Source organism: Dipodomys merriami, unplaced genomic scaffold (assembly GCF_024711535.1).
Source record: "Dipodomys merriami isolate MVZ:Mamm:240054 unplaced genomic scaffold, mDipMer1.0.p SCAF_45, whole genome shotgun sequence".
In the NCBI taxonomy this organism is placed as follows: Eukaryota; Metazoa; Chordata; class Mammalia; order Rodentia; family Heteromyidae; genus Dipodomys; species Dipodomys merriami.
This window is the reverse complement of record NW_027206013.1, coordinates 3,920,587-3,935,876: the sequence shown is the minus strand read 5'-3', so window position 1 is coordinate 3,935,876 and position 15,290 is coordinate 3,920,587. Positions and strand designations below refer to the sequence as shown.

General features: G+C 51.0%; 2 protein-coding genes across 6 annotated transcripts in view; one reads left to right on the top strand and one right to left on the bottom strand.

Annotated features, from left to right (window-relative positions):
* Gnaz (G protein subunit alpha z) overlaps positions 1 to 15,171 on the bottom strand; it is a 51,539-nt gene extending 36,368 nt beyond the window's left edge. The window contains exons 1-2 of one of the 2 annotated variants that reach the window (XM_069994402.1): positions 15,006 to 15,171; positions 10,273 to 10,353 (exon numbers count right to left, since the gene is read on the bottom strand). The gene's annotated coding sequence lies outside the window, so the exon portion shown is untranslated. The remainder of the gene's footprint in view (positions 1 to 10,272; positions 10,354 to 15,005) is intronic. The other variant, XM_069994401.1, reaches the window with a different exon arrangement.
* The window catches only part of Rsph14 (radial spoke head 14 homolog), a 78,859-nt gene that overhangs the window by 51,515 nt on the left and 12,054 nt on the right, over positions 1 to 15,290 (top strand). The window lies entirely within an intron of this gene.

Sequence of the window (15,290 nt, the reverse complement as noted above, 5' to 3'; positions counted from 1 at the left end):
TGCATGAGAGCCAGGCAAGGCCACTTCCTGCTTGTTAAACAACAGAGATTAGCACCTGCTGGAGGCAAGAGCGTCACACAGGCCCCAAAGAGGGACTTTCTCCTCAAAGGAAAAGGACTGAGAGAGAGAAATCAAAAGGATTAGCTTCCTTATAAGAAAGGCTAGAACAGTTATGGCCTCTAGTCACCTCATACAGTCATAACCCCCCTGCTCTGAGAAGCTGGGTTCTTCCCCACTGCCTCTTGGAAATATGGTTGGAGCTAGAGAGAAGCTTGGAGCTAGAGAGGCCCTCTCTGCTGGGATACCAGTAGGCTGGGGCTCTCAGTCTGTGGTATGTGTTAAAACTGCCAGTACCCCTCACCCTCAGGCCAGAGGCTACCTCTTGTTGCAGAAAAGTGGGTCATCCACTCTGGCTCAGTTCCACTGGCCTGTTCAGCGGGGTGTCCTCCACTGCTCTGCTGACTCCTCTTAAATAACCCAGCTCATGTACATCAGCTTGAGGCTGTCCACCCTTAGATCTGTGCAGATGAGCAATCAATCAGCTGGTGATGATCAATATGGTGCCCTCTTAGACTTCAACTCCAGTGTGTGTAGTCCTGCTTGGGGCAAAGAAACCCAGCAGAGCAATGGGTGAGGGGAGGTTGCGCATGTGCATTAGGTGCTCATATTCTTGTTGGAAGGATTATGAATAAGTCAGTGAGGATATTCCTGATAGAGAAAGGCTAGTGCTATGGAGACCAGGACACAGAAGATGCAGAAAGGTGTGAGTGAGAAACAGTTGAGGACATGAAGGGCCAGAATAACTTCTAGAGCATCTACAGAATCTCACAGATGGAGCAGCAAAACATACAGTCTATTTTTTCTAGGATTCATCATAGCAGTCTGAGGGAAAAGCCTCTGGAAACCACATCTGCATCTCAAAGGTGGGGTTCTAAGCCCAAGAACTGCCCTTCAAAAGCTTTTGAGGCTCACACCTGGAGCAGATAGCTGATGTGCACAGACTGAGTGTTCTTGGGCAGGGCAGGGCAGTGCAGGGTTAGGTTCCCTGTGGGACAGCACGGGGCTGTCTGGGCTCCTGGACAGGGGAGAAGCACTTTCATGTTGTAGTCTCTACACGTTGCAGTATGTGATGGCATGTGGACCCTTGCTGGGGAGGCAACACACTGAACCACACTGTGTGCTGCATAAGGGCAAGCTGGCACTGAATCCATGCTTGTCTGGCAGGTGTAGACAAAAATTCCCTGCTTTTCCAGCTCAGCTATCTGAAGCATCCTCTTTAAATGGCTGGCTGTCCAGCTCCCCACTAGGCCCCAGCAGGGCTGCCTTGCTCTCAAAGCATCAGCCCAGCACCAAGCAGTGCCAATAAGAAGCAGGTGCTCAGTCAGTATCTGGGACAACGCCAGTGCCCCACTGTACTCTCCTTCTCTCGTGGACATAGCCATCAGTATCCGACTGCACTTTGTCCTCATGGCCACAGCCAGCAGTACCTCACTGCACTATCAACCCCCACAGATAGAGCCACCATCTCATATTTCGCTCTGCATCTGCCAATGGACCCAGCCACCAGCATTCTGCCCCTCTCCCCTTCTAAGGACACTGCTCTATTGCATTCTGCTCCTCTCATTAACATAGCTACCAGCACCCCGCTGCCCTCTCCCCCTCTGATGGACATGGCCACTAGCACCCTGTGCACTCTCCCCACTGCCCCACATGGGCACAGCCTCTTTGTGTGGCTGCCTGTAGGAAGGGCCTGATGGCTTTAGGCTTTTGATACAACACGTATTTTGGGACGAAAAAGCCACATCTTCCTGAAGAGATAAAAACTACTCACACTAATGCCAGTGTTACTGGACAAGAGTCTGGGACAAGCTACCCTGGAGCTCCTACCTTGGCTGTATCTCTCTACTCCTGTGCCCACAGTCCTCTGCCTGCCCATCTGGTTGCAAATGTCCTCCTTGGATAAGATCAGGGCACTCAGCCTTCACTTTGCCACTCAGCGTCATGTGACCTTGAACTAAGTGTGGCATAGAACTGGTAGTGGGCCTGGCCCTGACCAGACTGTATGTATAGTACTCCTAGCGTCCCCATTGGGAGCCAGTCTGGGCTCCTGCTCTGCCCCTCTGCCCCAGCTGCCAGCTCTATTTCCCTCGAAGCAGGTGCTGGGAAAAAATTTGCAGAACAGATGGATGGGTAGATGGATGAATACCAAAAAATATGCAGAGCTCAAAGCTTCCCAGTACTTCCTTTTGAGGGTTACCTAGCATGACCTCTTCCAGGAGCCTGCAACAGAGGGGTCAAACCAGAATACAACCATATCATGCCTTGGACCTTAGATCTCTGCTGACCCACAATGGCTCTTCAAGCTTTCACCACAAGGACTCAGACCCAGGTCTCTCTATCACGTCCCCGGCTTCTCCCCGTCCTCTGGCTCCTACGCCCTACATACTTCTAAAGCAGGTATTTCCCCTGGCCTTCCAAGAGTTGCAAGCTAGTCCATCAAGGACTTCATACTCAACAGTTATTAGTTCCTTCTCACATGTGGGGCAACAGTCCTCCTAAAGCTTCTATATGCTTCCCCTCAACACTTTTTGTGCAAGACTAGTGCTCTACCATTTTAGCCACAGCTTCACTTCTGGCTTTTTGGTGGTTAACTGGAGATAAAAGTCTCATGGGACTTTCCTGCCCAAGCTGGCTTCAAAATAAGATCCTCAGATATCAGCCTTCTGAGCAGCCAGGATTATAGATGTGAACCACCAATGCCTGGATCTTATATCTATTAATGACCAAAAATGACCCTCAGAGTTGGAGTTGCTGGGCTGACTGCTCTACTGAAAAGTGAGTTACAGCAGGAAGTGCTAGCAATAGCTCTAAATGTTTTATTTGCACTTAAAACAGACACAGGTTCATTCACATACTTCGATGCAGAGAGAGTCAGGGTCAAGACCTTTACCTGGAGCACAGGCCCACATTTTGGATTTGCCAGCACTGTCCTTGCTCAAACAACAGCACACCAGTGTGACATCTAGTTAACTTTCTCCAACATCATTGAGGTGGCAAAGTAATCAGAATTCAAACCCCAGGTTGTTAGAATTTTCTGTCCCCACACTTCACTATTTGCCTACACTAAACCATAGCTTTTGAAGCTTTCCAAAGCACCTACTCTCATTTGAACAGAAGCCTATTTTATATTCATCTTCTATCGGTTTATGTGATATTCAAGGACAACAGGTTTAGGACAAACACAGCTGACATAAAGGAGTGAAAGCAAAAGAGCTTGGAGGGTATCAAAGGCTGCCCACTGGCCTGGGTGCTCAGTCAGCCATGGATACCAGCCAGCATGCCTTCCAGCAAGGATCCACCCAGCAAGCTGATGCCAGAGGGAAAAGGGTATCTCACTAGTTTTCTGTAAGGCTTGAAATGACTCTGCATTTCACTTATCACAAAGGCTCCTGCAAATGTTTGAAAAACGATAGCATGTGTGCATGTAAGATATTACTGATAAGGGACATGTTTGTGGGTTCTTTGCAGTCACCCAAGTCAGGGACTAGGCTACTGGGTTAGCTCCTCTTTCCCCCCACAATCTGCCTCATCCATAAACTGGCAGCAGGTCTCCCTTTCTTTGCCTCCTCCAATCTCTCTGCTTATTTTAGAACTAGGATGCAAGTAGAATGAGCAGAATTAGTACATCCACTGTCCCCATCCACAAACAGGCCCTAGTCAATGCCTGTGTTCTAGCTGTGTATTTCTGTGCTAATCTGAGACCACCGCAAGGCTCTTTCCAGTGTCCCTGTGTTGTCTTGGCTTTGGACACGCTCAGCCACGTGTCCACTCTTCTGGCCTACAGCCACCAAGGCTGGCCAGACAAGAGGTGATAGCATCACCAAAAGAACACTGACTCAGAAGGAAATCAGGCCAGATGCTTCCTTGGGCCAGGAGTAAATAAGTAGATAAAATGGAGAATTTCTACCTATAAGAGAAGGAGGAAATGACAGCCGAGATGTAGAGCCTTCAATGAGAACAACATCAAAGGGACTGCTGCCTTAGGAAGCTGTGCCCCAGGCCCCTCAGTTGCCAGAGGGAAAGTTAATTGCTGACTTTTGGGTCACTCTGTTGGGTGGGAAATCTGACTTTATCATTCTGGGTCCCTGTAATTTCCTGCCCCTGCCACTGAGTGTGACAGCCAACAATCCCATCCCTCCTACTCTTGAACCCTATTTGCTGAGGATTTCATGGGGCCAGCGGAGAGTCTGGCTCCTTCCCAGGCCCTCTCGGCCTCCCTGCAGCCCCTTTCTCTGTTCCTCTCCTAAGGCAAGCAGTCCCTTCCATTTGTCTGTTCCTTTTTCTTCCTTGCTCTTCCCCAAAGTCTGTTTCCTGAGGCTTTTAAATTCATACCTATATATTCAGACCCAACTTACCCAGGGAACTGGATGCTCGGAAAGGTGTAGGTTTATGGTCTTTCTGTGACCTAAGAATGTACATTTTGTCAAATGCTGTGGGTCCTCCTGAGTCCAGCAGTGTAGAACCCCTGCACTGGAAACTACTGCTTCAGATTCAGCTCAGAGCTGGCACTGGTCTTCCTGTCTGTGACAGGCCTCTCCCAAGAGGGTCTAAGCCTACAGTTTGCCCTCAACTTATCTTGATAAAGTCCTCAAGTGGCACTAGCCAAACATGGTGGGCATTCTTAAGCCAGTGACCAATAGATGGAGAATGTTCAGGAGAAAAATTCAAGAGAAGGACCCAAGACAGGATCAGAGAAGAAGCGGGGCACAGTGAGGTTTCAGTCATGGCAGAGCCTTGGCCTAATAGGTTAGAAGGGCCTTCTAGCTGGCTACCTTGAGGGAATAAGGCAGATCATCCCAGTCATTTCAGGAAGGGGTTCTAAAAGCATAGAGAAGAGACTCAATCAGTATCTACACCCTCAGGGAAGGGTGTAGTGATGAACTGTTGGACCAGAACTATTGACAGTGTAGCTCTAGTAAGGATACAGTGGCATGTACAGCATGCTTTCCCTCTACTTATTTCATTTTTTGGGGGTGGGGGTGCTGGTCCTGGGGTTTGAACTCAGGGCCTGGGCACTATCCTGAGCTCTATTTTGCTAAAGGCTAGTGTTCGACCACTTGAGCCCCAGCTCCATTTCTGGATTTTTTTTTTTTTTTTGCTGGGGGGGGGGCGTAATTTACTGGAGATGAATGTCACATGGACTTCTCTGCCTGGGCTGACTTTGAGCCACAATTCTCAAATCTCAGCCTCCTGAGTTGCTAGGATTACAGGCATGAGCCACTGGTGCCTGGCTTCCCACTTCCTTTTTTAACAGGGTCTGGTACCTCAGGTCAGAATCAGGTCTGGCTGGAGACTCCAGGAAAGCTCTTGGTGGGTACCCTGACTATGGAGCCCACACCGCGCAGCCCCTCTCCTAGACTGAAGTCGCAATACAACTGTCCACAGCCCCATGAACTCAGTGCTCCAGCAGTAGCCAAGGGGAACTTTGTAAAAACAAGACACAGTGGGTTTCTCTTGTGCTTGAAGCCTTCTGTCCTTCTCCATCACAGTTTGGAGCCATGGTCACAGTCCTTCCAGGGCTCTTTGTCCTCCCAAATGAGGCATTCAGTGGTGTTTGAAAAGGGACAGTGCTGTGGATGTTTGGACCAAGGGAGTAGGTTTGCATTGTCTATAGGAGGGCAGAGTGGCCTTTGAGGAGGACACATCTGAGCCATCAGATCTGCCTGCCTCCCCTCTACTCTGTGCTGCTAGCCCCTTGATACCCTCCCTGATGACTTCCAGCATTCTCCCAGTGTCTTGGTGACAGTTGGCCCTTCCATCTGGGAAGTTCTCTTCCAGAACCACCACAGATTTAATGCCACATTTGCTTCTCCCACAGTGCTCATGACAGTGGAAGCACCATATACAGGGGCTGCTGGTCTGTTTGCTCACTGACATATCCCATGGGCCTACAAGTACTAGGTATTCCAGGTACTGGAAATTCAACTCCTTGTAACTAAGCCCTCCCATGTCAATTGAGGGCAGAGAGGGGATGACCTGATAATCTGTTCAGTCTTCTGGAAAGGCCCTTCTGCTGGGTGCACATGGTATGTGGATGGTCAAGTGTGAGGCTGCCGCCAGACCCAAGGGATGTCTTCTCATAAGTCCTTTGGGGCGAAGTTTCTGTTGTGTTAATAGGAAGCTTGCTCCCATAACACACACACACACACACACACACACACACACACACACACACACACACACACACACACACACACACACACACACACACACACACACACACACATCATGTAGTTCTTCAGCTCACTTTGCACTCTTGGCCCTTTCCCACCCAGCATTTAGCCTCCTTCCTGTGCCAGTGATAGGGGCATTTCCCCAAACCCTGGAAAGCTCAGGGTCTAGGGCTGTAGCTCATCCTATCCTAGAACATACATGGGCTTGAGATCAAGTAGTAGAGGGCAAGCTCAGCCCCCTCCAGTGCAGGGGGCAGGGATGAGGTGCTGTTATGGCCAAGAGGCTCACCAGAGGAAATGTGTGCAGCTGGGGGATAGGTAGGGACAAGAGGAGCCCCTTCAATGCTTCTGTTCAGTCCCAGCCATAGGGCAGGGCAGGGAAGGGCAGGGCTGGGAATGTGTGTGCGTGCATGGTGTTATCATAGAGGAAATCGATGCCTGGCACTGGCCCAGTGTTTAAGGGAAATGAATAGATTTTGGCTGAGGACAAAGAGAGTTTGATTAATCAGAAATTGGATAATGGCGGCAACACTCTAATTATTTTTCTTCCCGGCATTTTATCGAGAAATATGTTTACACAGCATATCAGAGGTAATGGAGTGGGTGCAGGGGGCTGCCATACTTAGAGGGAAAGTCTAGCTTGGGGACAGGCCACTTGGACCCACACTAGCATTGATAGATGGTAAGGGTCCTGGTAACCAGTCCAGAGAGCCACAGGAAGCAGGAAAGGTAGATGGGACATGCCTGAGATGACACACAGCTAGAACAGCTAAGGCTAGAGAGGACATGCCATACAGAGTGGAGCAGGAGAGAGGAAAGAAGTATAGGACAGCCAATCAACACAAAGCCCCCACCCTAATCTAGAGACTGCTGCTTCCCTGGCTCACCACCTCCCTCCCTTTCATCCAACCCCATAATAGCACAGGAGCAAAAGGGCAAATGCCACCAGCTCAAGTCAAGCTGCTTCTCCCACAAGGATCTCAGGCCTTGCTGGAGCCGGCACCATAAGAGGTGCTGAGGAGTCTAGGTCTTCAAACCTGCAAGAGGGTCTCCAGAGATCACCCACCTCAGCAGTTTGCAGGATATTCTCATTTTGAAGGCTGATGGATCATTCCATGGCCCAGGTCAGATAGGAACATTGGGTCCCCCCATAGGACAAAAAGCCTATAACTCACATACCACATTTCTCCCTGTTCCCTCTTCCCATGCTGCCCACACTCGACACAGCTTAGTACCTCCTTTTATTGTCACCTGATCCATCCATATAGACAGGTAGCATTCTTGGGGATCCACTTTGGAACAAAAACCTATATGAACTTTATGTCTAGGAATAGGCTCTCAACCTTGCTAAGTGGTTGAGACTCTGCCTTTTCTTCTTCACTAGTTAATTCATTTATTCTGTGTACAGAGATTGTCATGGGCCAGGCAGGAGGCAAGGAATCAGCTAAGAGGAGAAGAGTCAACAAATAATGGTCTGAGCTGCTCATAAACTCCATATGTCAGCTGGGGAGGCACTGAGGATGGAGCACTGGAAATCCTCATCTAGTATGGGGTCAGGGGCACTGTTCCCACGGAAGGAGAGATAGGGATGAGATAGGGCAACGCTCAAGTTGCCTCTCTCAGGGGTGTGGCAGGAGAAAGGAAAGGGCCAGATGCAAAAGGTTCAAGATTGGCCAGCTGCTGGCAAGCATGTCTTAACCCTGACTCCTGGACCTGCTAAAGACATCATAATCAACCATGCTATGCTTCCTCTCTGAGCTACAATATACCCTTAGAATCCTCTTCAGCACTGTGCTTTGGGCAGCCACTCCAAGTTTGGAATAGAAAGTAAAAACTTCTTATTCAGTACCCCTGACTCAGCCAGAGCCGTCATGTTAAGGGTGAGGTAGGCTGGGAGTGCATCTCAGTTGTAGACCACTTGCCTAACATGGGTGAGGCTCTGAGTTTCACACTTAGCACTGTATAAATACATACATACACATATGCATGCATGTACGCATGCTTACCAAACAATAAAGTTGAGGAAATCAAGGCTTACAAAGTGAAAAGATTTACCAGGTTCATCTTTATAGGCAGACCCAGATCCGGACAGGCTGCTCCTTGTCCTAGGGAGCAAGATCCATGAGCATCTGGAAAGGCCACTCTGCTATCACCATGTTCCTTTATTTCTAGCAGAGTCTTGTCTCATGTTCTTAGTACACTTTCCTATGGACAAACCTCTGTATGTCATAACTATGTCACTGAAGGTGACACCAGGTGTCAGCCTGAATCATCCAATTCAGTGGAAGAAGACAGATAATCCTCTTACCTCTGGTTGACAAATGCACCATGGTTGAGCCAGATGGGGCCCAGTTTGTGGTATCTACCTGTGGATGGTTTGTGTTGGGTAGTCAACCCAAGGTGCCCATCCTATACTGTTCAGACAGGATGAATGGGGGCATGTCTGCTTGGTAGTGCTTGCTCACTGTCCACAAGGTCTTCCTGGACACATCCTGGGAGGCAAGCGGAGCAAAATTCTTGCCTCACAGAGCTTACACTGAAGCCCAGAAGACAAAAGAAAACACAATAATTAAATAAAATATGGAGCATTTAGACTATGACAAGTGCCAAGGGGAGAGAAAGCATTCAGAAGGGACACTGGAGAATGTAGGGGGCACAGGCATTATTACAGACAGGCCCCAACAAGCCTCAAGTGGGCATGAGGTTGAGGATCTGGAGACTCCTTTTATGTGGCAATATCTGAGAAGGAGTAGCAGCTGCAAGGCCCAGCTGGCTTTGTGGAGAAAAAAACCAGAGCAGCTGGAGGACAATAATTTTAGGCAAAAACCAAGCATGTGCAAAGATGGCAAGTTCCCATGCCACCTCCACTAAGGACCTGACCTGGCAGCAAGCTCCCAGTCACCAGCCTAGTGTTAGCGTAGAAGGGAACTTGTAGCCTATGAGCTTCTGTTCTCACTTTATAAAGAAAAGAAAACAGAGGCCCAAAGAGGTGTATATAGCATCAGTCCAAGGGGACTGGTTGCAGGAGCTGAATCCAGTCCCTACGCTGCCTCTCCTAGGGGTGGATTGAGAAAGGATCAGGCTGGAAGGATGTGGCCTATGTGGAACAGGCCAGGGCCTAAGAGCTGGAAGCACTGCCATGTTGGCTCTGGCTCAGGTCTTACCAGGTCTCCTCCACCATCCTTCTCATGACCAACTAGGCAATGGAGCCAGGCTGTGCAGAAGGAGGCTGGGCCACCTCAAGGTGCTGAGAACCCTCCAGTTCCTGGACATCTACAGTCTTTGTCCTTGTGCTGGCAGCTCTAGTGGTGAGAAGATGAGATGAGCACTGGCCTGCTGGAAGCACTTGGCTATGAAATCCAGGACAGATTTTCTGTGCCTCATGCCATTGAGAACACCTATATCTGTCTCTGGAAAAGCATGCACACAGTCCATTACTCCACCCTCCCAACATTTTGAGGGATTTGGGATTTCATGACTCACAGAGGAAGCCTCAACAAGGTGGTAAAAGGACTCAGACCTGGCCCCACTGAGGAACCCTGTCTTGGCAGCTCTCTACCCCAGGAGCATGGGTCTGAAAAGTTCTCTCTGACCACTGTGCCCACCCCCACCCCCAGCATGGCCATGACCATAAGAGACCAGGCTGAACTCTCAGGTTTAGGCCATGTTTCTGGTTTGAGGCTGCTAGGAGAAACAGCAAGTTGCCACTGTTTGTAAGGCCCCTCCCTGCACTGTGGCTTTTAACAGTCTAGTTCTTAGCACTGTTCAATGAATTCTCCAGGGATATCTCTAAAAGAGAGTTATACCTTAATTTAGAAGCAAATAACTCAAAACTCCGTGATGAAGCAGACTCCTGTGGAAAAGAGATGAACTCAAGGAAGCCATTGTGTGCAGATGCCAGCCGTGCTCACACAAGGTCGGCTTCTGGCTGACTTCCAGATGTGCTACCTGCTGACCAAGGGGCTGCTAGCTTCTGGGGATGTACAAACAGAGGGGGAAGAGGTGATTCTTCCCCATCTGCAGGCGATTCTTCACTTACTTTGTGACTTTGGGCTCCTGGACAGGGAGGCTAGGGCAAGAATCGCAGGCTGGGTTTGACTGGTCCCAATCCATGTGGCCACTCAGAGAAAGGAAAGGGAAAGAAAAGGAGTGAGGACACATCATGGCCTTATTAGGCCTTTTCTCTCTACCCACCACAGCCTTAGTACTGTCCCCATGGTCTGTAGGACCAGGCCAGTTTCTCAGGTACACACCTAAGTAGTCATATAGGACCCCACGGTAGGCTTAATGCCCTGTGACATGTCACCATCATGCAATGCATAATAATGTCTTAATAACCCCATAAATTGTGCAGCCAGAGCTGCCAGTTTTGCTCAGTCTCCAGGTACCCATCTGCCCTGGTATTTGTTTCAGGAGACATGCCCTCTGGATGCCTTCTTTTCCAGACTCCTGAGAGGCTATCATGAAGGCCCTCCTACTCCACAGGCTCACCAGCCCACAGCCCAGCCCAGCACCTTTTGGACGCATCTACTTTTGATCCTCAAGTAACCTTAGCCGCTTCTCTCAGACTCTGATGTCAAAGATTGTAGGTTGCTAGCTCTAGCCTCACTCTTCTCTCTGGCCACCGCATAGGCCTATATCTACTAGGATCTTAGCTCAACTCCTGGTCCTCTGTATCTCACAAATGAGACCGTCCATGTAGTCCTCAGCCAGAGCCAAAGCTCTATCCATCACCAGGTCTGATCTACCACTCTTGAAAATGAATCTCTAATTCAGCCACCTCTCATCTCTGCTGTTCCCACCTCACTGTCCATCTTCCTCACCTGAAATGTAACATGGCTATAGATAACTTCAAGTCTTACCTCTAGCTCAGTTTACTCTCTCATATCAACAGAGGTCTTTGTGTAAATGTGTGTATATGTCTGTAGGCATGTATGTATGTATGTATGTATGTATGTATGCATGCAGGCATTTGATTTAAGTGCGGGGTGGGGGTGGGGGTAAGAACCCAAGGCCTCACCCCTTCTAGGCAATTATTCTACCATTGAGCTATACTCCAAGCCCAGCAGAGCTCTTTTGAAAAGCATAAATTAGTTCAAGTCTCCCCTTTGCTCTAAACAGGTTTTCCTACCTATCTCACTGGAAGTAGGAATCCTTCCCAGACAACCTACCAACAACCCTACACTGGGTTCCAGTCATCTGGCTTTTCCCTCCCTTCCTCCCTCCCTCCCTTCCTTCCTTCCTTCTCTCTTGTTCTCTCTGTCTCCTCCCCGCCCCCCCCCCCCACCTCTCTGACAGGCTCTTGCTATATAGCTATGTAACTAGGCTGGTCTCAAACTCCCCACCAAGCATTAGTTTATGAGTCTATGACACTATGCCCAGGTTTAGACACCTGGTCTTCTGGCAGGGCTTCTAGCAGCTCAGCAGTGTTCCCTCAATGCCTCTGCACCTGCTGTGCCCTCCTAGTATGCCTCTTCTTTGAACACAACATAACTTGCCTAGGGCTACTCCATGGCACTGTACTAGTCCCACCTCAGAGACGTCATGTCCCCACCCCTGCTTCTGGTTTCAGTGTTCCAACAGCAAGGTGCTCATCCCCCTGTTCTTGGTTACATGTGTTATTGTCCGTTTATGAGATGTGAGCGCTAGGATTGGGCACCGCATCCCTGCCATACCCCTGGGCCAGCATGCAGCAGACACTCGTAAATATTAGCTGAATGAATGAATGAAGACCTTGTATAAGGTTAGGGTTCTGCTCCTCAGGCTCATAAGCGGGCTGGTGTCAGCTCCAGTGTGCTCCAGGATTGACATATGGTCCCTGTGGGCTCATTCTTACGAAGAGCTTCCACTGCCATTGTGGACAACACAGGGGGCTAAACATGTGGGAAGGCTGGTGTGGGAGCTAGGCAGGGCACTTATGGCTCTGTTTACAGATAAGGACAAGAAGGCTCTGAGAAGATGGGACTGGATCAAGAGGCATTGGGATCAGAGCCTGATCCTACTTCTTTATACCTAAATTGGAGTTCTTGTGTCATGAGAAGCTGGGTGCCCCTGTGCCCTTCCCAGTCCACACAGCTGCAGTGTGGGGGGACTGACCTTTGGGGTCTGCCCTGATGCCTCTACTTCCCTTCATATTAATTTTAGTCAAGCATAGGACTCACAGGCTGCCCTTGAGGTTCTACTGTTACCCCAGTTTCCTTCCTTGGGGCTTTGGAAGATAGGTACACTAATCTGCCTCCTTCAGAGTTCCCCTTTGCCTGCTGTGGTCAGGGTCTGTGAGCTTGCCTTTATAGGCAGAGTGTTTATGTCTCCCAGGTTGCCTTATCCTAGCTTCCAGGGAAGGAAACCACATGCACAGCTGTCCAAATTCACACACCAGACAACTGAGTGGCTAGGCTGAGGCCATGCTCTGAGTTCAGTTGTGAGAAGGCCTACCACTTTAGCAGCCAAGTCTTTACAATTACCCAGATGTTTGCTAGAATCACCCTAGAAGCTCCTGATGTCCAGACCAAGCCATTTTTTTTTCTTTTGGGAAACAAGTTTGAGAGGCAGAGCACAGAAGAGGAATCTATCTCTGTCTCCAAACCAGAGTCCATAGCAGGCCCCTTGGATGAGTCGAGTGGAAAAACAGACCACATACTCCATGCAGGCAGGCCCTGTTCTTAATACCGGTTCTTGGGCTTTAGCTAAAATGTGTGTAGGTGGGGGAGGGGGGGGATACTACCCAAATGAGTAATAAACAGCCCTTTCAAAGACAGAGAGACAGACAGACCCATAGAGCAAAGAAAGATGGGGGAGGGGCAAACCACTCTGTAAGTGAGGGAACAGATCTAGGGCAGAAGGTAACTCCGGCCTTCCAAGGGGGAAGAACTCTGTCTTATTCACCGCCTGTTGCAGAAAATCAACATCTGTTAGAGGAACACACAGGAAGAATTAAACCAAATGCCAGTATCTCATCATTCCAAAGAAGGCACATTGAAGGCACACTGATTCATGCAAACAGGAGCCAGCCCTCTATACCCCCTATTGATCCCTAGATGCACATTCCTAGGTCATAGTCACAAATCTCAAATACCCACAAGCAAAAGACACAGAATCACTAGCTAAGCATTGTCCCTACACAAATGACTCCTTCCTGGCTTAAAAAGGGGCTGGATAGTTACCTAGAGCATTGGCCCTGCCCAAAGGACAGGGTGCCTGGAATGGCAGCTGGAGATTTCAAGTAACTAGTTCTCTCTGATCTTTAAAGTTCTTTCCCAAGCCCACTTCATTTCAAAAGGTCTCAGAACTGTTCCCCTTTTAGAGATGCAAAGGCTGCAGTCTCCATCAGGGCAGACAGCTAACAAGCAATGGGGTCATTCCATTTCCCCAGACCTCCCAGTCCTGTGGAGCCTCCTACCTCCTTTCCTTCCCTACCTCTGATTCCTTCTCAAGGAAGCCTAGCATTCCCACGAGAACCAGCTGCCTAAACTCCTCTTAGTCTCCATCTACTCTCTCCCCTCTGCCTGCAATGCCCACCCCAACCCTGCCAGTGTCCTTCAAGCTCCAGTTCAAATGTCACTGCCCACAGGCAGGTTGGAACCAAGCTGGTGGCAACTCCCAAGTGCCTTGCACTGGGGGTTGGGTTATCTGGGCACAGACAATTCTTCCCTATGGGGAGGTGAGTCAGTCCTGGGAGGGCAGTCTCAGTCCATTCCCACTCTGTCCACCCAAGCAGGGTGTGTGTGTGGGGGGGGGGAGGGAAAATATTTGCTTAATTGAATTTGGCAAAGGAGCTTCTTCCAGACAGGGATGAGGGCAGCAGGACTGATCTCCAGGGCACAGAAATCATTTGAGGCAGAAAGGAGCCTGTCAGCTGCTCAGCTGCTTCCCCAAGCCAGACAGACTTCAGTTACCAGGCCAGTCCCTACACCTGAGACTCAGACTCCAGGGAACCCTACTCTTGTTTGGAACTGCCTTCCCATCCTTTTCTCGGTAATAGGAGTCCCAATTCTCGGCCTAGACAGATTCCTGCCACCGTCACCCTAAACAGTCTCAGCACCTCCCTAAAGGCAGAGCCCCTCTGGCATTCACTGCAGGATACCGAACCCCAGTTCTCAGGCCCTCCCTCAAACACCCCCACTGCCTTTTAAGGGAAAAAATATTGAGCTGGGAACATATTTCAATCGTACCAGGTCGATACTCCTCTCTTGCTCTAAATGCCTCCTAGGAACCTGCTAGCTCCAAGAGCAATGACCGAAAACTGCGATCTGTCTGTCCCCAGGCCCAGGCCTTCGGGGCCCTCTCTTCCTTTCCGGCCAAGGCCACGCGTTGGCGCTCCGGCCACCCAGGGTCGCCTTCGCCCCTCTATCCCCGGCGGGAGACCCCGCCTTAGCGCCGCTCCTGCAGGTCGTCCGGCCTGGGTTCTGCACCCGAGGCCGCTCTGGGTGCTCTGAGGCCCCGAGAGGCATGCCAGCCGCCCCCTGCCCATCCTCGCAGGCCCGCAGTCGCCCCTTCCAGAGGCGTCCTCAGCCCCGCGCGCCTCCCTCCCGCCGGCACCTGTCAGGCCTTCGGCCAACCCCCCCCTGCCCACCTGGCAGACAACCCCGCCCTGCCGGCCCCCCACCCCGGAGGAGCATCCCTGACACTGGTGTCCTCCAAGCCCCGAGAAATCTCGAGCACAAAGGCCCAGGCAGGGCCCCGGGTGGGGGTGGGGTGGCGCCCCGACCGCGCCCCCGACCTCCCGGGGTTCGCCGAGCGCGCCCCGGCTGGCTGCAGGTCCGCTCCACTCACCTCCCGGCCGCGGCACCGTGCATCTGCCGAGCTGATCTGGGCAGGGCGGGGCGGCGAGCGCGGGCCGCAGCCTCCTCGTTCCGCACGACGCGGGCGACGACACCCGCGCGGGGACGTGACCGGACCGCGGGCGGCGCACACACTCGGGTCGGCCTGGCTGCCTCCGCCCGCCCTCCCGCGCCGCCCGCCGCCAGCCGCCCGCCCGCCCGCAAGTCCGCCCGCCCCGCGCAGCGCCGCCGCCGCCGGCAGGGGGCGGAGCCGCGAGCGCAGCGCGTTGCCAGGCCA